Raw genomic sequence first — 25194 nt, 5'->3', positions numbered from 1 at the left:
GAGTATCTTGTTGTGGTTTTAGTTTATATTACTCATATGGTTAAGATTGTTTAAGGTTGATAATTGTGATATTAGTTGGATAATTGATTCTCACCCCACCCCCCGCACCCCCCACCCCCATTTATATTAGTGGACTATATATTCTAACATGAGTATGGTGAGAGACAATGATTATGTAGTTCTTTTAGCGAACAAGTTAGGGCAGGAATTTTTACAAGGTGCATACGTTCATCACGACCTTCTCAAGTCAGCAGTAATAAAGCCTTGATTATTATCTCCATTGAACATCAAATACCATTTACCCAAACATGTAATTGTAACACCAATTTCATAAAGAGGTGTTCAAAAAATGAGGCATGGCAAAAAAAGAATGAATGCCAAAAATACTATTGAAAATGATGATCACTGCAGAAGCCTAAAACAACTAATTGGTTCCCAATGCTACAAGCATTATAATTTATAAGAGAATTATGCAGAGAAAATAATTGACCTTACTGATTAGACCATCATCAATCACAACACTATTGATCTTCTTAAAGAGCTCGTACATAGTTTCAACTTCACTCAAAAAGCTTCTCTCAAAAAGTTGTGTGCAGTGTTTACTTCTATAGGAATTTAATATTGCCTCTTAAAACTGATATCAGCAATTCAGAAATGCTAGTACATGCACATTAACATTAGAAAGTTCTTCCCAAAGAAAATTTTTGACAATCATAGTGCAATGGCAGCCAAGCATAACACAGGAGTCTTATTTCACATTAAATTTCAAAAACTATGCTGGGAATATAAGCATACATATTTTCAGAATAATACTTTTTATAGGTTAAAGCACCGAGTCATGTGCAATGGAATTGAACACATCCAAGGCATAAAAGAATGTGACTTAATCAAATAAATAAGGGCACATAGGAGAAAGCGTGTGTAATGAGAAAACCGATAAAAAGTAGTTTGTCTAATTTAGAACAAGGTGCAAGATGTGTAAACCTGCAAAAACCTCTAACCAATCCATAAGAATTTTCTATCTCATGCAATTTCTCAAAAATTAGGAATAAGATTCATATATGGATACATAAGCATCCATATTTGGCAAATAAGAATTTTACAAATTGTGTGATCTGGAGGAGAAGCCTGGACATGAGAGGAATAGTATGTGAGCAGATGTCACAATACACTTGATGCATTGGTAAAGATTGATCCCTGCTAATGCTTGTAAGAAGGGTAAGATTTCACCTCCGCCCATCCCATTAATTCCTCTCAAGATGTGTGGTACATAAAGAAAATCCTCTCTAATGCAAAAGGTGGAAACATGAACAAGGCACAGTAACTGTGTGAAAACAAAGCCTCTGCAAAAGGTGGAAGCATGAACAAGGCATGTGAATTGTTTGATGGAAAGCCTTTGCAAAATGTACTTGAGCATGAACATGGACAACAACTAGTTCACAGAAATCCTCTGCAATGTTTTTAAGTGTAATAGTTTGAAAAAAAATGAATGTCCATGGCAGCCACAGGAATATATTGTGTATTCATAAGTCATATCATGCAGAAAAAATAAATGAATGCTAACTTCCTCAAATTATGGTTTCTAGTGCTTGTGCTCTATTCACATTCTCAGAATTTTATAGCGTGAATGCCCTCTCAGATCAAAGAGTAGAGGTCAATAACAGATACAATGTAAAATGCTCTAAGCATTATAACCTATACACTGATTTATAAAAATTAGAATAGACACCATTTCAGGATAAAAACAAAGTGCTTCAATTTGGAGTGCACCACTTTTAGGCTTGACCAAATTGTCAAGATAAGATTCTTTTGAGAAATTTAAACCCTAATGTTCGTAATGTTGTATTTTTTCAGTTTTCCCCAAAGATGGACACTAGGTTCTGTAAATACTGTTCATATATATAAGCTGATTACCCAGAATTCACTTCTAGTTGCATTTTTAATTAAGAAAATACATGGCACGTTCAATTTTCCATTAGCAAACAGTTCTCGCTAAAGTTTCTTCATTGCTTGGAAAGTTCTGAGCTGTGGTGTCTAGTAGTAATATGGGGTCAAGAAGTTGTTTGCATAATTGATATATCATGGTAGGCTGAAGCTAACATCCTATTGTAATTAAAATGTGACAAGTGCAGTCTTAGTCTTTTGAAGGAATTGAGGGCACATATCTAGCAAATTTGGAGATAACTAAAATAGTGCACAATGACTACATAAATTCTGACGTGGGAGAATTAATATGACAAGTGTGGTAAGATAAATGAGCATGAATTGATGTAATAAAATTCATATGGTACAACTGTGTACATTTGATTTCAGCTCCAATTCTTGACCCGCACATTTGGTTTACAATTTTCCCACCCAAGCTTCTGGTGTAATTTCAGCACTCTCATTTGAGTGCCCATTCTTCCATATAGCAAGGGGAGGATCTAGGTTAATATGAAATATGCGCCAGCTCATTCTGGGCGTAACTGGGCTATTATAACAGCCCACCTTAACTCACGGAGAAATACAACAACTGCCTGAATCTCTAAATCCCTAAATCACTTTGTAACTACCAAATCCCCAATCACATGCTCAGTCCAGCATGTACTGGAAGTTGCTAGAGCCAGGAACTTCTCTGAGTATGCCTTTCCTAAAATGTGCTGGGTTCATGTGTCTCTTTGGTTCATTTGTTTCCTACACCTACGTGTGGTGAAGGAATCATTCCTATTACCACACAAAAGATTTTCCACCTAAGGGAAACAACCTTTTTTTTTTTTGAGGAACTCCTTCCTACCTGACTCAACAACTCAGAAAATTCTAAAATAGCAATGTCATAGGTAGTTTCTCAAGACCCTCCTATGTTTTGTGTATCTCCATAGTCAAACCCCTATTTCAGAGACATGTTAATTGTTAAACTTTCTTTACACTTCTTAGACAGTTGTATAATACAAAAAACACCCCGGCTTTACTACTTTAATATTCTCACCATACTCATGTTTCATGCTAAGGCACCTAGCAGGGACTTTCACTATTTGTAGATTCAGATAATTTTACATCAAGAACTAAAATATGTAAGCCTTAATTAAATAATTAATATTAAAAACCACTAATCACAAAATTATCTTCAGAACTAAGTATGCAACCAATAAACAACTGTTATCACAACTAGGTGATAATATGATTTCACAGCCACTGATATTATGAGATTTTTTCCTAGTTTTACATCTATAAACAAAGTTCCTACAGAATTCAACTAAAATTTTACTATCCAAGATTTTACATATTTTATCAACAAATGATGGGATAGGCCCAGCACTACAACAGAACATATAAAATGTCTACGACAAAGTGTAATATAAACCTTTCAATGCCACGGGTCTCCCTCCTCCCCCAAGTGTTGTCGTATTAAACAATATATCTGCCTTCTAGTCTGCAACATATAAAAAAAGGTAAAAGGAGGTTAAAGAAAACTAAGTTTAGAACAATCTGTATGGTAAAGCCATTATCAATAATGGTGCTAGAAAATGAGGCTAGAAAGGGAATTTGTCACAGAAAGCAATTATGAACTATAAATTTATATGTTTCCTTCACTGAGTAATTTGCTAGACTAATTAGACTCCGCTATCTCTTGCTGGGTACTCTTACATCGTTTCCCAGTCAACAAATAACACTTTGAAAACAACCTGATTGGACACAGAGACTTTCGAGGACCACTACTATCAAATATATAACTCACACAATGACACCTACAATCTACTATCCCTTGTATGGGCATTTTGTTATTCGCTGATGTATAATTCTTCTTTGAGATTCATGTAACAATCAACAGAAGCCTTAGAATCTATTTATAGATCAGGCCTGTCCTTAAGCCTTGTGGATCACTACACATGTTCAACACATGCCATGCTCTAGTGTAACTAGCATTGGACCATACACATGCACCACATGACATCAACTCCATATTGCATCTTGCAGCTGGCAGATCCTGTGCAATATGTACACATCATCTAACAATGCTTATACCATACAAAATGATGCCATTGATGTTTGAAACCTGCCATTGTCCTCTTTGCAATTGCCATATGACCATACACAGGAAAACATAGGTGGGGCACTTAATTATAATCTTACTTTGACTTCAGCGATAATATTCGCACTGTACATCCTGCATATGTGTGCTGAGAGAGGGGAACATGTCATATTTACTCCATGGTATCAATCCCATCACAATCCTGGGAAATACAAAGAATGAGTCACCTCTCTTCTGGTCACAAGAGTTCATATTCTCAACCTTGTCATGCTTTTACACATTTATTTTATCTTATTCTATTCAAATTGATGCCTCTATAATGGTGGATAGCTTGAAATTCCCTATTTCCTAATGGGAAATTTGGGCCAGGTGCCAAACACACTGCAACTATTTATTTTCTATTGTAAAGGAATTTTTATGGAACTCAATTGGCAGACACAACTACCTTACTCCCACTTCAAGTGCCTTATTCCAACTAAAGAACATGAAAAACTACACTTCTGTTATTTTATCATTCATATGGATGACACGCGGTTCTTATATAAGTGCTCACACCACAGTCTTTCTCTATGCTACAATGGGAACTTAGGAGGCCCCTGAATCTCAATGGGACCTTCTGTTTGTCAGAGAAGAAACACTATTCTTTCAGGCTGAATCTATACCTCAACCATAACAAATTTTAGGAGTGGGTTGGTGGACTCTGTCAGAGACGATAATCTTAAGAAGACAACGACATAAATTTAGAGGGATTGTTAAAAAGATAGTGGCCCAAGGGTTGCAGGTGAAGGGTAATGCTGACCAAAGGTGAGAGAACATATAAAAGTAGTTCATTGGACAATGAGATCATAAAATTCAAAGAAGTGTCCTCCAACAGAGAGCCAATTCAAAGTAAAAAATGATTGATGACAACTCACCTAAGATAGTGCAAAGATTGAATCCCAAGTTATATGGATAGGAATCATAAAACGAAGGAAGTTAGCATTTGACATGGTCAGTAAGCTGGTTTTGTGGCTTGCCCAATTGATATTTTTGTTGTGTAAGAGCTGCACATATAGCCAATGTGATGTGGATAGGTGCCCAAAGGTTTGGAGCTTCCATACGCAACAGAGAGTATAATAATTTGAATTAAAAAAAGGAAGAAGGATAGTTGCACTTTTTGTGTGGAATTTGAAGAAAAGAGGAAGAGATGTTGCATGGAAAATAATGGAGCAGTAGAGAGCTGAATTTTTTATCACTGGTGAGAAAAGTTACTATCGTTGTACTATATCTGGACAAGACGGTGAACGATAGTAACCAATCCACATCATCATCAGTATTGGATATTGGCAGATGTATGAAGATTTCACTACACTCCTGCTCTTGGAGTTGGTCTTCCTGTGCAAGAAGATTAAGAGTCTTGGAGGTGGATGGTCGTCGCTTGGACTGGCAGGCCTGTATAATAATGTAAGGTCCAGATTAAGCCCCTGAATGCTAGCTCTCTCGAAGCACATGCATTTCTATAACTGTTATGGGCTTGTTCACGAGTTAAGACATGGTGGCCTGTGAATGAGGGATCAGCAGAGGATATGCTAGCTGACAATAAGAAGACAGAGGATTGTAAGGTTGAAAAATAACAAAATATATTTGGACTGTGAATGCTAAGGTTAAGAAATGGAAAATCTTGCGGAGTAGGATGAGGGGTACGAAGAAAATGCCAGAACAATGGAAGAAAGCACCAAGGATGGGAGAAGCAAAGCGAGAAAAAGCAGAAGAAAAGGAAAATGAGTTCTACAGGAGGTCGAGGTTGAAGGACAAAGACCTGTGAATGGAGGCTATGATGGTGGCTCATGGAAAACGGCTCAATTTCCAAAATGTGGGAATGTTCACAACACATTTAGCTGGAATTCTTCTTATCATCCAGACACAGAAACATGGGTACATGCATACATAGTTACTCCATTGGTACGGCAACTCTATTTTCGGAAGTATCTAAGGCACTCTATCCAGTGGTTGTTATTAAGACTAGGCAGCAGGTTTTATTGATAGATTAGTCTTGTATGAGTGTTGGGGTGATCAGTTTATGCCATGAGGATTTTACAGTCATATACAAAGTCTTAGAAATTTCACTGATGGAGACAATACTAAGCTCTCTATATAAGTGTACTTGAGATCACTAAGAGCAAAGTGGACAACACAGCTGTGTTTTTGCACTTATTAGTTTTTGATTCAGAGGATGATGTACAGGCCATGGTACAGAAAGTTTTGCTTAAAAGTGATAAAAGTGTTTGCAGCTTCAGGTATAACTGTTTAGTGTGATGTTTGGTATCATTTTTTATTTTATTTTTGATACCCTGAAGAGTTTGGTGTCACGTTGCAGTGAGAGTTTTAGCAAGAAGTTTTGTTGTCATGAGATGGTTCCCTCCATGTGATTGGAGATGTTTGTTATTGTGCCATGGTGAGCTCTTGATTCTAGACTGGAGTGTTGGCATGATATAAGTTCTCTTGACAAGTTTCGCTCTTTGGAGTAAGAGTTTCAATTTGTGGAGATCAAGTTGTCATGTTGTGTTCTCAAGTTATGCTGATGTGCAGTGGGAGTTTTGACTGTTGATCTTGTTAGTGCTCTTGGTATCGAGTACATTTGTGGATTGACCATGGAGGTGATCTTGAAAACTAAGAGGCTTGGGTGAGGCTATAATTCTCTTGGTTTAGAAAACATTTGTTAAAACGGTTTCTCTTTGGAGGTTTCAGCATGAAGTCCAAGGAGCCTACACATGTGAACGGCCATGAGTTCATTATGGACCTAGTGAAAATTGTTCTTGTTTAAGAGTCATTGTGACTTGGTGTATCCTAGAGGAGCAATCTCACTCCCCACTCTTGGTCTAATCGGCAGATCTATCTCCTTGTAAATTTGAGTTTAGGAGATGGTTGAGATGGCTCCTAGTTTTGGAATATTTTTGAGTTTGATCTTCTTATTTACAAAGAGCTTTCATCCATAGTGATTGGGTGTTGTAAATGCTCTTATTTGGGGAGGTAAAGAAGATCATACTTAGCACAAGTGAGCACTTGGTGGTGATGGTAAAAGGATAAGTTATGGTTTGCATGGGTGTTTCTTCCAAGAGTTCCTTTTTTGAGGTCATCTAGTGTTGTTGTACTTCATTGTTTGTTAACAACTATATGTGGTCTTTTCATGAGGACTTGGAAGATGTCATGTGAAATCTTGGAGCAGGTTGGCTGTGGTTAGTAGATCATCTCAAGTTAATGTCACACCTTCTATGTGCTGATTGGTAGATTGAGTCAGCTTTTAGTTGACATTGCTCACAGAATTTGGATTTTTCTATAATGGTCTTCTAGATTTTTGCACAAAAATGGTTTTTTGGTGTGTTTTGTTGGAAGAGGGTATATTTGTTATATGGTGAGTTGTTGTATGAGTTGGCTATATAGTTAGAAATCTACTAATGTTGTATGGTTTGTTGGATGCAATTAGCAACTAGCTGTGGTTGTTATTCCACTGATGGAGATTGTCTTTTGGCAATTTATTACCATGGGATTGGTAAGGGAAAGCAAACTTTAAGTGGGAGGTTGCTCAGATGTGAGGTTGCAGCATGAGTTGAACTTCAAGTGGGAGATTGTTCGATGTCTTCTTCCCTCACTCTTCATTTTATCTTCCCATATTTGTCTCTTCGTCTTCTGTTGAAGACTATTGTATAAATAGATGAGCAAAACCCTGTGTATCAAAGCTGCAATAACTAAATAAAGTTTCACTATGCTCTTCAGTGTGGATGTAGCCACAAGTTGTGGTGAACCACGATAAATATGGTGCACTCGTCTTATTTGTTTTTATCTGCTGTTTTTACTTTCAATTTTATTTCTCTTCAAGATGCACAATTTCAACTAAAGATGGTGAATAATCTGAACTCAATTCACCCTCTAAAATTGAGCTGGAGATGCCAAATACAATCAAAATAATATTCTTTCCCAGAAAATATTCTTTAAAGTAATAGTCGAGAGAACATTCCATCTTCATAAAATCTAAAAATGTAATCGGGTGTTTAGATTTCTTTGAACAGAAAAGGTGGTCTTTTCCGCCAGTATGGGTAAACTGTTTTAATGTTTAGCAGCATGAACATTGAATCAAAGTTTTATGTCCTCAGTTTAGCTTGTAAATAAGGCTCTCAGAGCTGGAGATAATATTCTGTAGGACAAAGTTAGAGGATCTAAGCCTCTTCTACAGCAGCTATCACTCCAGTTGGGTTTCTGAGGCAGTTTAGGAATGATTAGCATGGTATTCTTGGCATTTAGATGTGAAATGGGGGAAAAAGCATTTTCTAAAAAGTGGAATAGGAAGTCCATGTATAGGTAAGGCATCTTTCTAAATTATCAAGGACATGTCGAAGTTTAGCACTCAGCCCTAAGTTTTCTACAAAGTGATTCAGAAAGGGCAAACCAAGAATAAATTATTGGCTGCAGGTTTATGTTACTCTGGTGGCATCCTGGTGAATTCAGCATCCACGGAACATTGTCCATACAGAAATAAACTAGCAGTTGCATACTTTTTTCATGCAATGATGAGCCGATAGTTTGGGGTTTGCTTATGATGCTTATCAATTGGACTTGACATGATTAAGATTTGGGTTTTCTAGTGGTGTTTATCAATTGAATTTAACACTTAATGAAATTGCATTGTTGTAACAGATAAATTCAAAGTAGGCAGGCATTCAAACCAAATGTGGGGATCTCGAGTGCTAAAGAAAGCAAAGTGAAAGTGCATTGTTGTAGCAGATTAATTCAAGTAGGTAGGCATTCAAACCAAATGTGGGGAACTCAGTGCCAAAGGTGCATAGCTGTAGCAGATTGATTCAAGTAGGCAGGCATTAAAAGCAGATGTGCGGAACTCGCTGCTAAAGAAAGTAAAGTCATTAACCTCTCTATCCACACTCGTCCATGATTAAGTGATTGGTGGGCTTTGAATATTGTAAATGTAATTAATCTCTATCTCCAATCATCCATGTTCAAATGGAACATGTGAAATGTAATTATTGATGTACACTAATAAACACAAAATGATTGGACTTCAAATATGGTTAATTACTATTCAACACAAAGATTACAGTTGCAACTAAACACCAGGTCTGAATCCATCCCTCATTGTATCGTAGCTTGCTCTTTTTCTCATTTCCATGTTGACTTGCGCTTCTTTGTGTTTCTTGGACTTCAAATACCAGCGTGCTTCTTTGTGTTTTTTGGACTTCAAATATGGTTGAATGGTAAATATTATTCAACACAAAATTTACAATTGCAACTAAACGCCAGATCTGAATCCATCTGTCATCGTATCATTGCTTCTCTCTTTTTCATTTCCATGCCGACTTGTCTTTTTCAGTTATCCTCCTTTAAGCGATGCCTTTTATGTCTGTTTTTATGTCGGAATTGTTTGCATCAGGACAGATACATTTCCATTTGAAAGCTTCACACTATGAAATGCACAATGGTTCTTCCTCGCTTCTTTGCAAAAGAGCCAAACGGAAGAAAAATAATTAAAAATCTGAAATTGAGACCACCTTTGAAGATGATCTGGGGTATCACTAATCCACATAGATGTAAGATAAGACCTATTTTTGGACCAGGAGGCATTTTGGGTGTGAAGGAAACAGGGAGGTCATAGTCTCCATTTGGACTCTGTCATGAATGTTGTCCCTTCCTCTTTTGTTCTCTGTAATTAGAAACCAGTAAACAGTTGCCAAAAATGATTGTTCATTCCACCCCTCGAATTGCAAGCAGAAAAATGCATCTACAAATTCATCTGAATAGCATATCATTTGAATGCATTATGTGCAGATTCAGTGGAATACGTGTCGACTTATATTTTTTTCATATTGCTTTCAGCTCTGTTTTAGAGCAGAAATAACATGTTGACAATGTCCACGTCGATTTGTTTAAGGTTATCCTAAAACTGCCAGCGAAAATTTGAATTGGTAGTTGTACAATCATGAAAACGAAAATTGTAGTTTGTTGTCTTTATGTTGTTTTATCATTAAAGGAACTGGAAATTTTGCGCCTCCGGACTGTTTGGTCTTTGAAGTTCATTAAAATTTCTACATCTGAAACAGTATATTGGAGCTCCCACTCTGAATTAATACTCGATCCATACAAAAACTTCATAACATCAGTTCTGCAGACAAAATACTTTAACGCTAAAGAATAACTCTGAAACTGGAATTCAGCAAACAGTTGCCAAGAATGGTTGTTCATTCCACCCCTGCAGTCACAAGAAGAAAACTGAATCCTGTGAAAGCATCTGAATAGGCATATCAATTCAATGCCTTATGTGCACATTCACTCTGGGGAAGAATTCTTTCTGCAAGAAGTGATTCTACAAATTCTTGTGTATTGAAAATAGATCATCACTGGGTGTTAGTCAACCATTGTAAGTTTGTTCTTCTTTTCCCAATTTACACATTTTAGGAGACGACATTGGACACATTCATGTAGCTACCACACTTCATTAAATTCTTCAAGGAGACGACAATGGTCACATTCATGCAGCTCTAGCAACCATAATTCTTGCATTTATTCTTGATGCTTCCTTTTCACAGATCCTGGAGCAGATGTTAAAGGATCAAAGTGAACACATCCGAATAGGCACATGCCTCAAGTCATTGTGCTCTCATGGCAGTATGATTACCAGGTTACCAACCAAATGAAATTGATGGGAAGGCTTCAAAAGATTTTATGCAAATGCAAATGGAATGAACAAGTGCCCATGCAGTTTCTAAAATCCGGAATAGGTAGTCTGTGAAAATACAGCATGTTCACCATCGAGAATGTTCAGAGAGCTTATGAAGTAATGATAGAGAAAGCACCCCATCTTTCTAATGGATGGTAGAAGAACAGGTCGATGACAATTTAAATCTCTAATTTCATTGACAGAAGATCTAAATGTGACAACATCTCCTATGCTATCTAAAGAATCTTTTCAGAAGAAGGTGCTTCTTGGTGTAGGAGCACCTAGGACACAAGGGTTACCATGAGGCCTTTTTTTTTTTTTTCTAAAAAGAGGGGTAAACGCTTTGACCTGGAGCTATGAACCAGTGAGGCCACAAATGGGGACCTCATCCCATGAGATTTGAACCTTGATGGCAAGGATATCAACACAACAACTTAACCATCACAACATGCCACTATTGGCAGGGTTACCATGAGGCCTTAATGAAGAAGCTATAGAGGAATTGAGTCTACAAGGTGTATATGACCATTTGATGATGATTTGAGGTTATTAAAGCCATAGTTCCTAATGTTGAACCAGTTGTGATCAAATTGTTGAAAGGTGCCATGATAGGCAAACTAGGCCTAAGGGATCATGTAAAGGGTTTAATGGTTTGTTTAGGAGTTTGATAAGTATTTTGATTTTCATAAGGTCTCATAATTGATTATAGCATATCCTTTTAATAGGGAATATGGATAAAGCTCATAAAGATTGGAGATTTCAAAAGTTGTTAAATTAACAATGCATGTAATAGTCTAGTTAAAGGCTAACTGACCAAAGTTGGTTCAAAAGAGGTTTAAGGGTGGTTGTTGGGAGTTATTTTTGGTTCCTAGTGATGGAGTATGTCCATATATATTGTCTATTCCCAAAAATATGGAGCATTGGTCAATGTAACAAGTCTGGTTTTTATAAGAGATAAGTTTCTGTACTTTTCATAATTCTGTCAGAACATTTCAGTCTGATTACAGACATTTTTCATGTCACAAATCTTAGTATATTGACCTGAAACCTATTGGATTTCATGGAGGCGTAAATCCACTTCAGTTTGGCTTTTGAATCACCTGATTCCACTATATATTGGAAAGTTATTCAATTTTTGGTGCAGGATGTCCAAACTCTTATTCTGTCAAGATTTTGAGCGTCTGATTTTGTGTTTTTCATGGTGAAAATGATCCCCTATCTGGTGAGCCATCAAATGTGGATGATAAATTACTGAACCTTCTTCATCTTGGTTTTTAGGGCACCCGATTTCATGCATTATTAACAAAGATATAAGACTTTTTCTATAGACTATCAAAACCCTCATCTAGGATATCTCGTGAACAATAAAGTGTAGTTCCTTTGTATTGCACCTGGATCAGAGCCCCACAATTGGTCATAAGGAAAAGAAAAAAATGTATATTATGTTTCCATATTATTTGTAGGAGGTCATGCAAATCTGATTTTCTGTCTTGGACTGGCAGCACCATTGAAGGTTGGTCTGGTTTGAGAGTCCGAAAAATAAAAGCCATTTGTATAAGAAGTAATGGATTAGGAATGTGTAGGTACGAGTAATGAAGATGTCTAAGTGATTGGGAACAAGGGGGCCCAAGTTTAAGTACATGTTGGTGGTTGTTATTAAAAGGAAGTGGCAGGCATAACTATTTGTCTAAATGTTGGACGAGTTAAAGTTTGAATGCTTGATAGTTGGGCAATATATGGTCAAGGAATTGAGTATTGTGTTGAATATAAAGAGAGGAGAGTCCTTTGTAATTATGAGAGATCAGAGGCATAAGGTGTAAAGGTTGAACCAAGACAAAGGTTTGAGTGAAGGTGTTATTGGAATAATGAATAGGGAGAGTCACATTTGTCACATTGTGTGACAGAGTTGGAATGTTGCTAGTGAGCATTGAGTTGTCTTAAAGAAGATAAAAGGATCAAAATATCCATGTGTATGACCAGAGAGGCATGTTATCATCCAAGGGATTGATTTACTTCTGTCATGTATAGTAAGAAGAGCATGTGATTAGTCAAAAAAAAGTGTGCAATCAGACTCGGAGCAACTTCAATTAGAATTTGTTAAGATAAGTGGGATGTCAGTAGTTGAGATTTTATGTGTGCTAAGAAATGAAGTATTGGAATGCTGTGTTGCTGCAAATAGAGCAAAAAATGAATGGTTTTGTAGAGATTGTGGATGGGTACATAAATCTCCACATCACTTCTGCCTGAGCCAAATCAAATGAAGATGTCTAAAAACAAGCTGTGAATGGGAAAGATATGCTTCACATGCAGACAACCGTGGGAAACTGGAAAGAGGTGTTTGGGAAAGGGACATAGACACACTGTATAGAGGTGGTTTCCGATTAGAACACAGATAAGGCAATGGGTAAAGAAGTGGATTTGAATCTGCAGTTGCTTGAGAGCAAGCAACAACAGAAACAGGCAGACTGCAATGAGCGCAACTAGACCCTAGGTTGACCAGGTCATCCATTTGCAATTTCATAGATAAATAAATAAAAACATTATAAAATTAATGAATAAACCATAAATGCAATTAATTTTACCTTTACGCTGACTAGTTTTGTGTATGTCAGTTAACCTTTTGGGCGTAGCTGGGAATGAATTAATAATTTGATATCTAAAAAGGTTTAGTGGTGCGAGAAAGGCATCAGTTATTTGGAAATCAAACATATCTGTCTGCTCTTCTAAGACAGAACCCTTAGGAGACTGCTTGGAGTAGGACGTCACTCCAGCTCGCAAAGGAAATCTCAGCCCGTTAAGCATCACTAATGCCTGGGGCACACATTATCTCTTCTCGAAGGTGAGTTTTAAAGAGCTGACCTTGCGCAGTGCCTGTCAACATCAGCAAAGGCATCTGGTGTCATTTTTAGTACTGCTTGTCAGTACCAGAAGAATGTGACATAAGGGCCACACCTCAAAATAGTTCACAGAGCTGACCTTGCTCGGTGCCTGTCAACATCAGAAAAGACACCTTGAGTCATTTGTACGACTGCTGAAGAGTATCAGGAGGATGTACCATATGGGCCACACCTCAAGATAGTCCACGCAACAGCATTTATATGCCTGATCGTTTTGTAATAAGAATCATATGATTTAGTATTAGTTTATATCATAAATTTTTCTGTCATCTGCTGTTAGCTTAGCTGCTTATGTACTGAGTGTGAACAGTCATCTGCAATTCATAATAACTTATTATTGATAAGTTTTGTTTAAAGTTTGACCATATGAAATTCGTCTCTGAACTGGAATGTTTAAGAACACTACTGCAGAAAATGTCATTTGCAATTCTGAGTTAAAGATGTGAATTTATTTGTGGAGTTCTGGAATTGCAAATTCTTTTGTAACTGATTATTTATCTGAGCATTCTAAATTTAATTTTTTTAAGGAGGATATTTCATGTGTGGGATTATAGTTTGGGCCACATCAGCACAAGCACAGGGATTTCCCTGTATTGACATCTCATTTTGCTTTTTTGCTTGCATTTCATTTGAGAATCAGTTTATTAAAATTTCTCAGCTTTGAAATTGACTAGCTGATGAGTTGTTCATCCTCATGATCTATAGCATAGTTTGCCAGGTATTGGAAAGGTTGTTGCTTCCCTGTAGTGGTCCATTATTGAGCATGACTTTAAAGATGATAAATTAGGCCTCATTTTCTCCACGATGCCTTTTATTGCCCAGATGGTGAGCTTGTTTTTTATGGCATTTATTGTAACAACCACTTTTCCCAGATCTTAACTAACAACTAGCATATCAAAGAAATACAGATATTACTTCATATTCATAGGAAGACAGTTATATCAGTTATGTTCCTGGAATGAGATTAATGGTTACAATCGGTTAAATAGAAATTTCATAACTAACAATTGAAGATACCATCAATGATTTAACACGGAATTCAAAATCTACATACTGTAGAATTCAAAACCGAAATCCGTCTAGAGATGCTTCTACAAAAACCAGGTTAGTTCATAAATACCATTTAGGAACAAATAGCTAAACCACTTTATCAAAATGACAAATACCATCAAATACCACTATATCATTTAGGGCATCAAATACCAATGTATCAATTAGGGCATCAAATACAATTGTATCAATTAGGGCATTGTTGATGCCAATTTTTTTACCACTACATAACATATTAGTAATTGAATATCTGATATGGAGTATCAAACACAATTCCTCTCTTGAAAAGTTAATGCTCATGGGATATGAGAATAACTCCAATGTTCCTTACACTTGTGGATATTGACTCAGTTATCGATGTGATTTGTTGGTAATCACGTAGGCATCCTTACGTTGTTCATTGACGGATGACTTGGGTTTTTGGTGAGATGGTGATGATTTTGTATGAGTGTCAGGTGATGTTGATGGCGACAGTGATGGAGGAGGATGTAGAGCAGATAATGTTGATTGCACGAGGAGGAGGCAATAATGCTTCTAATGATTTCTACCTTCCTACTTTCTTAGAGTTAAATTCAACTACTCCACTACTCGCTATTCTACTCCTACTCCTATGAATGGAAAGATTAGCAAATGGACGGGGATCGAATATAATGAAAGTTTACCAATGGCTCGACCTCCATAGATGCAATGATTCAAAGGAAAAGAGAACTAGTTTACCACACAGGGCTACCTAACCAGTGGCTAAGATGCTAGTGGCCTGATTGTAGATCCCTATCAAACATTCACTAACATCACCATACAATTAGCCATCTACTTCTACTCTAACAACATGAAATGAAATCCTACTTTAATTTGAGAAATGAGAAGAACCATGCAATACACCAAAATTATCATGTATATCCACAATGCAAGCCACAACAATGAATAGAGAACAATTTTGATAGTATTTTGGCAACAATTCTCCAACATAACTCCCTCACAAATGAGAGCAAAATGGCCTTATATAGAGGCCAAAATTACAACCGATGGTAGAGATCAAAAGGCAAAATCGACGATCCAAATTGAATCTTAGAAACCCTAATTAGGGTTGCCACCCCATCGGCCAATGAGAAGATGCCACCTCGTCAATGGACCAATGAAAAAAGTGGAAAAGTGGCAACCAATGAGAAGGCACCAAAATGGTGGCCAATCAAAATTAGATACTTGTCCTATTCTAGAAGAAAGAGAAATTGCTACTTGGGCTTACATCAAATGATCTTCTAATATAACTCTCCCCTTTTCTTTCATTCTTTTAGCTAAGACAATGAACTTAGCTAGCCTTTCGTCGACTTCTTCCATGGGAGGGCAAGGTGTATGCTTTATCTTGAGCTCAACCAATTTCATCACGCTGCTTGCTGCTTGTAGTGTCTTCTCATGATCCTTCTCATACTCTTTTGCAAATCTGATAAAGGCATTGAGGGAGGAAAGGGTGTTCAAATGTTTCTTCCTGATAGCAACCTTTCCTAACTCATCCAATCTTGATCCAAATCTTGTCTCATTGATATCCTCTTCTCTGATGTTTTCAAAATCAAGTGTCACCCCAACGTCACTCATCATGGTTGAAATGGAAGTGTCGACACTTGGGCTGTGATGTGCAACTGCCTTCTGTATATCTTCTTTGCCAAGGGGGATTGTCCTTCCTTTAGTCTGTCCTTTACCTATATCATGTTTACTATACCGACATTGATATCAGTTATTCGCCTCATTTTCGAGAAGAAAGTTGTTTTGGGCATCATATCCTCTTTGTCTTTCTTAGTGTTTGTTCCCTTAAGGTTCTTGCTTGCACTAACATCTACCATCTTGTCAACCTATGATGGGATAGTGAAGTGGTGGATGATGAATGCAAGAAGAATCAAGGGAGACAATATCTAGACAAAAACAAAAGAGAGAAATCAGCTTAAGGATCCCTTTCAACTGTAAATGATTTGAAGTTACCTTTACCAATAGCCAGATCTTCTTTTTGGAATTTAGGATCAGACTTCGAAAATTTCAAACCCCTTGCAATTCTTGAGGCCCTAGCTAGAAAAATTAGAATTTAGTGCTCTCGTAATTGTCCACCATTTGCCTCGAAAAAATCAGACCTTTGATCATAATAACCTCTTCCAAATAAAATTGCCCAAATTAGGGCAAAAATCACAACTCCTTGGCAAAAATCAGGATTTGCAAAAATCGCCTAGCAAAGAGAAGTTTTAGATCTACCCTAGAGAAGCTGCCATGCATGAGAACTTTGCCCTCTAATCATGAAAAATCACCAATATAAAGTGCAGATCTACTCCACAATGAAAATCGCCAAGCATAGGAGATCTCTACCATGAAGAAAAATCACCAAAAGAATGCCAATCTGCCCTTTCACAATCGCTTAAAGGAGATGAAATCTGCTCCAAGTTAAAAATCACCGAAGCACCCAAGAGGAGTGAGGAATGAGGAAATGAGGGGAAAGAGTTTCCTCTTATACCCCACTTGCCTCTCCTTCCTAGCTGGCCAACTGGGACCTTGGGAGCAAGAAAATATTAATTAGAACACCAAAATTGGCCCCCAATTAAATGCTTAGCTAAAACTTAACTTTGCCAAGATGAAATTTACTTTTCTAAATTGCCAATTAGACCAAGATTGTAAAAATAAAATAAATAATGCCTTGGAGATGCTAAAGGTTTCCATTTAATGACGATTTAGCAATTAATATATCATTAAAATTGGATTTTGGCTAGCCAAATGCCATTTTCAATATTAAATTACCAATTTCATTAAAGGCTTAAAAAAATTTCAAGACAATTTTAATCCATTAAAGCCAATTTTTGCAATTCAATTCAAATCGATTTTTTCAAGCAATTTAAATTTTGACAAAAATAAAATCATTGCTAGAGTCTAAAATCGATTTTGCAATTTGACTTCATCTTTACAAAAAAAAAATCACCGAAGAAAAATTCAAGATTTTCCAAAAAGCTTTAAATTTAACAAAATTTCATTTTTTGAAAATCATCCAAATTTGCACAATTATATCCAAAAAAAAATTTAAAAATCGTCTAAGTACAAAATTTACAATTTTATCCTGCCAAGTGTTGCTTTTTGAAATTTTGTCCCGCCTAAGGATGAAATTGGTTGTTTTGGAAAATCAAGTTGAAACCAGGTGAAAATAAGTCTAACCCTCTCCCCAATGGTCCTAAAGGTGTCGAAGGCTTAAAGGTTTCAAAAATCAAATCAAAAATTTTTGGACAACTTCAAAAAAATTTGCCAAGGCGATTTAAAAAAAGGGGGTCCCCAAAATTTTTGGGACGATGGTGTGAAAATCTCACAACAGGCATCAAATACCACTGTATCATTTAGGGCATCAAATACGTCATTGTATCATTTAGGGCATCGAATACCATTGTATCATTTAGGGCATCAAATACCATTGTATCAATTAGGGCATCAAATATCACTATATCATTTAGAGCATCAAATACCATTGTATCATTTAGGACATCAAATACTACTGTATAATTCCCTTTGTTTCTATTGCTAACCATGGCAATGACATACAGTTAAAAGATATGTTCATTTTCATAATTCACATAAATGAAAGATAGAACTAACAATCCATCAAATAAACCTATCCCTTGCATGTAGCTATACTTCATGTTTAGTTGGAAGATCAACCAATCTAATTGGTTACCAATTACATCGATGAGAAAGATTGCTTTCATCAAAGGAATTAACTGATTCAATAATATAAATAAGTCCATCATATCTTCTACTTACAAAACATCATAAAAATAAAATACCTGTTACAAGCAAATGTTTGAATGCATAACTCATCTTTGTCTGGTGCATGTCTTGGCATCTTGTGGAGAAGGGAAACATTGTCAAGGGCTTAACCTCCCAACCGTTGACCTTAACTTATCCCCACACAATCTCATCTGAGAAAGGCCCTCCCTACCTAGAAATACATGGGGAACACCATATCCTACAAATGAGCATCCTGGTATTAGAGTGTCAACTCACCCTTCAACTTGGCAAGTGAGTATACTTGGACAATCATGAGCTAACGCTTAAGTAATTTGCCTTTAAAGATTCTTATCATTTATGGAATGACTGATCAATTGTTTCTTTCTTTCAGGGGAACCACTCCTCTTCACCCATTATCTAAGGCTTCTCTGCCTTGGTGAATCCTTGGAGTTTACCAGACTTCTTGAGATCCTTTCACACAATCTTATTAAATGTATTCACATATCAAAAGTACAACATACACTAACACACACTTTAGTTTACTGCTCATAAAAAAATAGAGCTTTCTAACAAGGATAAAGTTCACAAGATATGGATCATATCATAACTTAAAGATCATTTCTGGCCTTGAGTTCGGCCCTCTGATAAAAAACCCAATCAGACATTTATAGACTTGTTGGCCGCTCATACAAAGGTATAACAAACATAAACTATTGTAACAGAGAAAACATCACCTATCAAAAGAATTGTATAATTGAGTTCTTCCCAAATATTCTCGCATGAGCCAAAGGACTAGCTGCGGGACTGTATGGAGAGGGAAAAAGATATGAGGAAATAGAAAGAATGGGAGGAAAGTATTGCCCACTCTGCAAAAATATCAGATTTGTCTGGAAATATCAGAAGTACTACTCTGCAGATTTAGCAAATGAAATAAGAGAGATATATCGCCAAACCCACATTCGTGGTGATATATAATAGGAACTCTCGATCGGTTTTAAACAAGAACATCGGTTATCAAGAAGATGTGATGTGCATGGCCAATATCGGCCTCAAGAAACTCTTCAGATGCTAATTTAAAATTTAAAAGAAGAAATACCCTGATACAAAGGTGGCATATGCTCAATGACATGGAGCCAAAATAAGGACTTAGAGATTATATTTCTCAAGATTTACAAAACAAAAATATATTGGCATTATGATATTGTGCCATCTTTGTTTGTACTTACATGTTTACGTACATGTGCATATATTTTAATTCTATATTTATTTAATATCATCATATTGATATATTCACATATACATATACATGTATGTGCAAGTATGGATGTCAAAATAATATGTTGTCAATATACTCAGGAGACTCCACAACAACCAAAGGTAACAATTTAAATTATTAAACAAAATGCTTAATGTTTTCTTTTTCTGTCTTATCACTAGTACATTTGCACTTGTTCTTCTACCAATATTTTCGACCAAAGCTGTGATTTCATCTTATTTTTGGTTTTCATCCTTGGTTGGTTGAAAATGTCCTAAGTTTTCCCAAGTTGGTAAAAATTTCGACCAACTTGGGTCAACAAAAAAAGAACAAAATATATGCTTGTACTCGTATGTTATTATTTGCACGTCAGGCTTAGAGTCGTATGTTATTATTCTTATTATGCAAGGGCTTCATTCCATGCGGGTTGAAATTGGTGAGTAATATTGCAAATTTTTGGAGACTCAAAGTTTTCTTTAATGGTGTCATTTATTTCGTTGTTAGAGTCAATAGCAAAGATGCCCAGGAATTGGAAGGATTTAGTAATTTAGAGGGCTTGTACAAAGATGGGGATAACTTTTTACACATGATTATAGGTTATGATGTGAATCAAGATCAATGGGGCTTTACTCTTTTCGTTCCTGCCTCAGTAGGCTTTGTATATCACCTTATTGAATGGGAGGGAAATCTATTAGTTTGTGGATCGGAAGTGGGTCTTCGGCATTTTGTGTTCTGGATACTGGATAGAGAACATAAGTTTTGGATTCGAGAACGAGAAATAGATTTATCACATGGGCTTTACACTTCCTGGGAGGTATCTGCAAGCGGTGGCTTGATATGGTTTACATGCGGTTACAATTGTGTCATAGTTTACCATATGAAGGACAGTTATTGGTCACTTACGGAGAAGATGATGCCTTTGGTTTACAGCACCCAAGAGGTATACCATCTGTAACTTTTGAGCCTACCCTTTTGTCATTTTGAAACCCTCCTATGGAAATCGGATTACAATTCTAGTGTTGTTTGTATTCTTGTAAATTTAAATTTTTGTATTTCTGAGAGTGAAGTTATTTGATATGAATATTATTTTTGGGTATAGTTTGTGGTCTGATTTGGTTGGGAATAGTTGCCAATGTTGTTGAAGTGCAACAGAGGATAACTAATTGGCTATCTTTCTACCATTCACAGTTGCCATTTTTTTCTTAAACAATTTGTTGTTTCATGTTTTTTTGTATTACAATCACTCACTGGTTTATGAACGCGATGAAGTTTTACTCACAAATCCAACAATAGTGTCATAATTTGTGTGTTGATATTTTAAGCATGGTGTTACTCACAAATCCAACAATAGTGTCATAATTTGTGTTGATATTTTAAGCATGGTGTTACTCACAAATCCAACAATAGTGTCCATGTCCAGATTTGATACCATTTAGTACCTGAAAAGGAAGGGACTGACGTGTTTCCAAGGAGATGCCTGTCTAAATCCAGCCAATGGATTGATTCCCAAGATAGGGTAGAGATCAGCATCCCTTTAAAACCTTGAGGGAATAGTCTGAAGACAGGATAAGGGTTTGGATCTCTAAACTTTGAGGGAACCTATTGTGATTGATATCTAAGAAACTTGGTTACAGCCTAATCTTCTTCTTCTTGAACTAAAATGGTGTTAGAGGTAGTATCAACACTAAGGATCATTAATAGTAAGTTTGCTTAATATGGTTGGTGATTGTATAACTCTCCTTACTTTGAATAATCAAATAACATAGATTTGATTCAAGGGAACTTAGTCCATTCAGTTTAGGCCAAAAGCATATTAGATAAGGCTTAATTCTGGTTATAACATGCCTAAGCGTAGAAGGGAACATTACATGCTTGGATGTACTGCTGGGTACACTGAGTCTGCAGATTACAGATGCAACAAACTAATGATGAGGAGATAAGGAGATCCTCAATTTTCACTTGTGTTCTAAATCACTTCCATATTTATTCTTGAAAACCCTATCGATGACTAGTAAACTACATGTTTTGTGATTAGGAACATAGTTATTCATTTAGATATAACATTGTGACCAATGTCTCAAAGAAATACAAGCATATAAAAGTGTAAAATGGGATCAACTTTATGTCTTGAGGCAGTATAAAGAGCATATAAGTGTCCTAGTAAGGAAGATGAGTAAGGGTCAAGGCCTTATAACCATAGGTTAAGTTCCTAGGAGCCTAGTGAACCCAAAGTGACGAAAAAGCATCCAAGTACCTAGGCAAACTTGCATAGCCCGAAAACAATGACCATTCAACTTTTTGTATTTTTACTCTAATTTAGTATATGTTTTCAGGTTGTATTTACTATTTTGTCCATTTCTAGTTTCTAGCTTACTGGTTGTGACAGTTTCCTTTTTATGGATCAGACACTGACTTGACCATTAGAAATCCTATGGAAGCTCACTTTGGACAACAATTGGTGCTTCATGTGTTAGACTGGGGCCCTTGCCCTTCTCTAAAGTTGTCATTTTTTGCTTTAAACAGCGTTGTCTTGTGTGGAACCACCACTAAGGATGTGACACTTAGTTTGTTGTGTCCTTAGATATCCCTAATGCCTGCATCATGGATCTTTTGTTGATTACATGCTAGACTAGCTTAACCATTCACATGAAGATTTCAGACATTTATATAATATTAGCTAGGGCCCACATGACTAGCCTTTCTTCTTATTATGTTGTGTATTTCAAGCGAGAAGCTGGGCTTTGTTGTCTGTGGGTTTGACTACCAGTTACCCATGAAAGATGTCTACTTCGTTTGCTATTCCTCGTGGGATTATGGGTGGAGCCTTTGGTAGTGTTAGGTGGATATTTTGCAACCGACAGTTTTGGATAAAAATCCAGTCGCAAAATAGGATGACCAGCCACAGTGTGTGAGACAAAGTCTCTCCTACCTTAAAGGGAAGGCTCCCCCTTCTCACCGTTCTTTGGATCAACTCAAGGTAAGTAAGAAGTCGAGAGATCTCGTAAATAGGTTGTTACTAATATCCTTTCTTCTTAACTTTCAAAAAAGGATCCACTTACTCGTAGAACGAATAATGGGCAAGGTAAATCTCTAACTATATTTCTATCAAGAGCTGGAAACAGTGATACCGATAAACCTTCACTAACTCAAAGGCTAGCTAAAAATGTATTGGTTTGGCTCTAAGTCTGATTGTACTTTTATATGGAAAAAAATTACAATTAGGGCACAAAGACTCCTAAAAGTAAGAATACTACTATTTTGCGAATTAAGAAGAAAATATAAGCTACAGACAAAGCTTTTAGCTATACACTTTCACAATTGCTCCTGGTCAAAACTCTGGTTTCAATTGTTTCTTAACTCTTTTCAATTCAATTCACTAGAACAATTACCAATAACACAAGACAATATGAATCAAAGACAACTTGGATGAATCATAGACAAAACTTACAACTCACTCAAATCACAATCTTACTTAATCAAAGTTAAGTCTCAAATGCTCCTTTGTATTCACTTTCTCTCAAAATAGTGCTTACACAAATAAAGTTATGCTGGCACAATTTCTCCAAAGTTTTCTTGCATAAAGATAATGATGATTTTACAATGAGAGGGCACTCCTTTATATAGGCAAAGAAATTGAGAAAAAGGTGGAGGAAAAAGTGGGAGCAACTCAACCAACTTTGACCAAGTCTAACTATAGAAAATAAAGAGTTACATGCAACTGCACATACAACTCGCATTACATCCTTTACATACACATGCAACTCGCATTACATGTAATTACACATCTTCATGTAATATATCCTCTTCAATTACAAACATGAAAGAAGAAGAAGACGGAAGAGAGTTGAAACAATCTTGAAGGACCTTGCACTTGATGATGCAATTCCCGATGATCACAAGATTGGGAGTTCTTGTACTTTGTACTGTTGCATTCACCTTGATAACCATGGTCTTGCATCTTTTGATAACCTCTGACTCTCTTTGATGAATTGTTTGTGGTCATTGAAAACTTGATGTGATCAAGCTTTTCTCATTCAAGTTGTCGCGAATTCTCCTTTGTAGATCAGCACAAACTGAAGTCTTTGACACTTTGAAAACCTTCTTGATGATGTCTGAATGTACACTCGAAACAACTTCCCATCAGCACCTTTAACTTCTTTTTTTTGAAGTAAAGTGCTTGGCGCATGGGAATGCGTACAAATGAAGATTGGTAGTTTTCAAAAAGTGACTTGGACTTTCAAGATGTCATTGCATGGAAAATGGATTATATGTAAATGTAACATGCAACAAGGGATAAAGGATGAGATAGAAAGCATGGAATTATGCGAAAACATGTATTTGCTCATGAAGGCGCAAATGCATATGTAGAGGCGAAAATGAACTTTATAGATGTCTTTGAGGAAAAGTAAGGTCAAAGTACATGGGAAAAGATGCATATGACATCTTTTTGACTTTTAATCAAAATCAGACCTTTTAGATGTAATTACACATTAGACATTTCATCTAATCGTGTCATGCGAATGGAAGCGAAAGGTGAGATGGGTGAAAATGGAAGTGGAAAATGGGATTATATGCATGTGCGAATGGCGAATGAGAGGAAAAACATGTAATCGCATTTGTTGGATGAGATGTGAGATGGAATGACATGGAAATGGAAAGTGAAAGATGACAAGGCTTTCGCATGTAATGAAGGAAAAACAAGTTTTTGGGAAAAAACTTGCAACTTCTCCAAATGGAGAAAAACCGGCAAACAAGCACACAAAACCAAAACAAAAGAAAAAACATACCTTTGAAAACAACTCAAAACATGCCAAGATGCAATGCACTCCAAAGTTTAAATTCGAATTTGGAACTTGGGGAGAACCAAAAATATAAAAATGAAAAAAAACTTCATATTTAAAAGAAAAATGCACATTCTAGGGCAAAGATTTTTACAAATGGCAACCATTCAACGATTTCATGCATAAAATCAGCAAAGATAGACATGAATTAAATTGCAAGAAGGAAGAAGTCCACTTACATGAAGAATAAGTGCCGAAAATGAAGGAAAAAGATGCTCTTTGTTTGAAATTTTGTTCAAAAATGGTAAGAACTTTTTCAATCTTGAAACTTCGAATGATGAAGGGCAGCAAACAAGGAGATCAATTTGCAAGATGCCAAAACGTGCCCTAAATCCTCTCCTTTTTCCAAGGTTTTGAAAATTTCAAGTTCTTGAGACATTTTTGGAAAAAACATGTTTCCTGAAGATTTCCAAGCAAATCGATTTGGTGTTTAAACACCAAAATAATAATCACAATGCAGTGTAATCAGCTAATAAGGCCAAAACGACTTGATTCCAATCAAAAATGTTTTCAAAATTCGAAGATTTATGAAGTTTTTTACAAAAACGTGCCCTAGCTTGGGAGATTTAAAAACGTTTTTTGGCTCATTAAACTAATTTTTTATGGAGGCAAAATGATCACCAATCCAAAACGCCTTGAATGCAAGAGATTTCATTCAAATCCATGGAGAAAGTCTTGAGTTATAGCCAAAA

General features: G+C 36.3%; 1 protein-coding gene across 1 annotated transcript in view; it reads right to left on the bottom strand.

Moving 5' to 3' along the window:
• Positions 1 to 3027: 3027 nt before the first annotated feature.
• The window catches only part of LOC149569175 (protein WHAT'S THIS FACTOR 1, chloroplastic-like), a 40927-nt gene continuing 18760 nt past the window's right edge, over positions 3028 to 25194 (bottom strand). Inside the window, exon 2 of the mRNA XM_089821943.1 lies at positions 3028 to 3409. The gene's annotated coding sequence lies outside the window, so the exon portion shown is untranslated. The remainder of the gene's footprint in view (positions 3410 to 25194) is intronic.

The sequence above is a fragment of the Cupressus sempervirens genome, chromosome 3 (genome assembly GCF_028749045.1).
Source record: "Cupressus sempervirens isolate cs-2001-9-10 chromosome 3, ASM2874904v1, whole genome shotgun sequence".
Lineage (NCBI taxonomy): Eukaryota > Viridiplantae > Streptophyta > Pinopsida > Cupressales > Cupressaceae > Cupressus > Cupressus sempervirens.
Note: the sequence above shows the minus strand (reverse complement) of the source record. Positions and strands in the feature narration are given on the sequence as shown.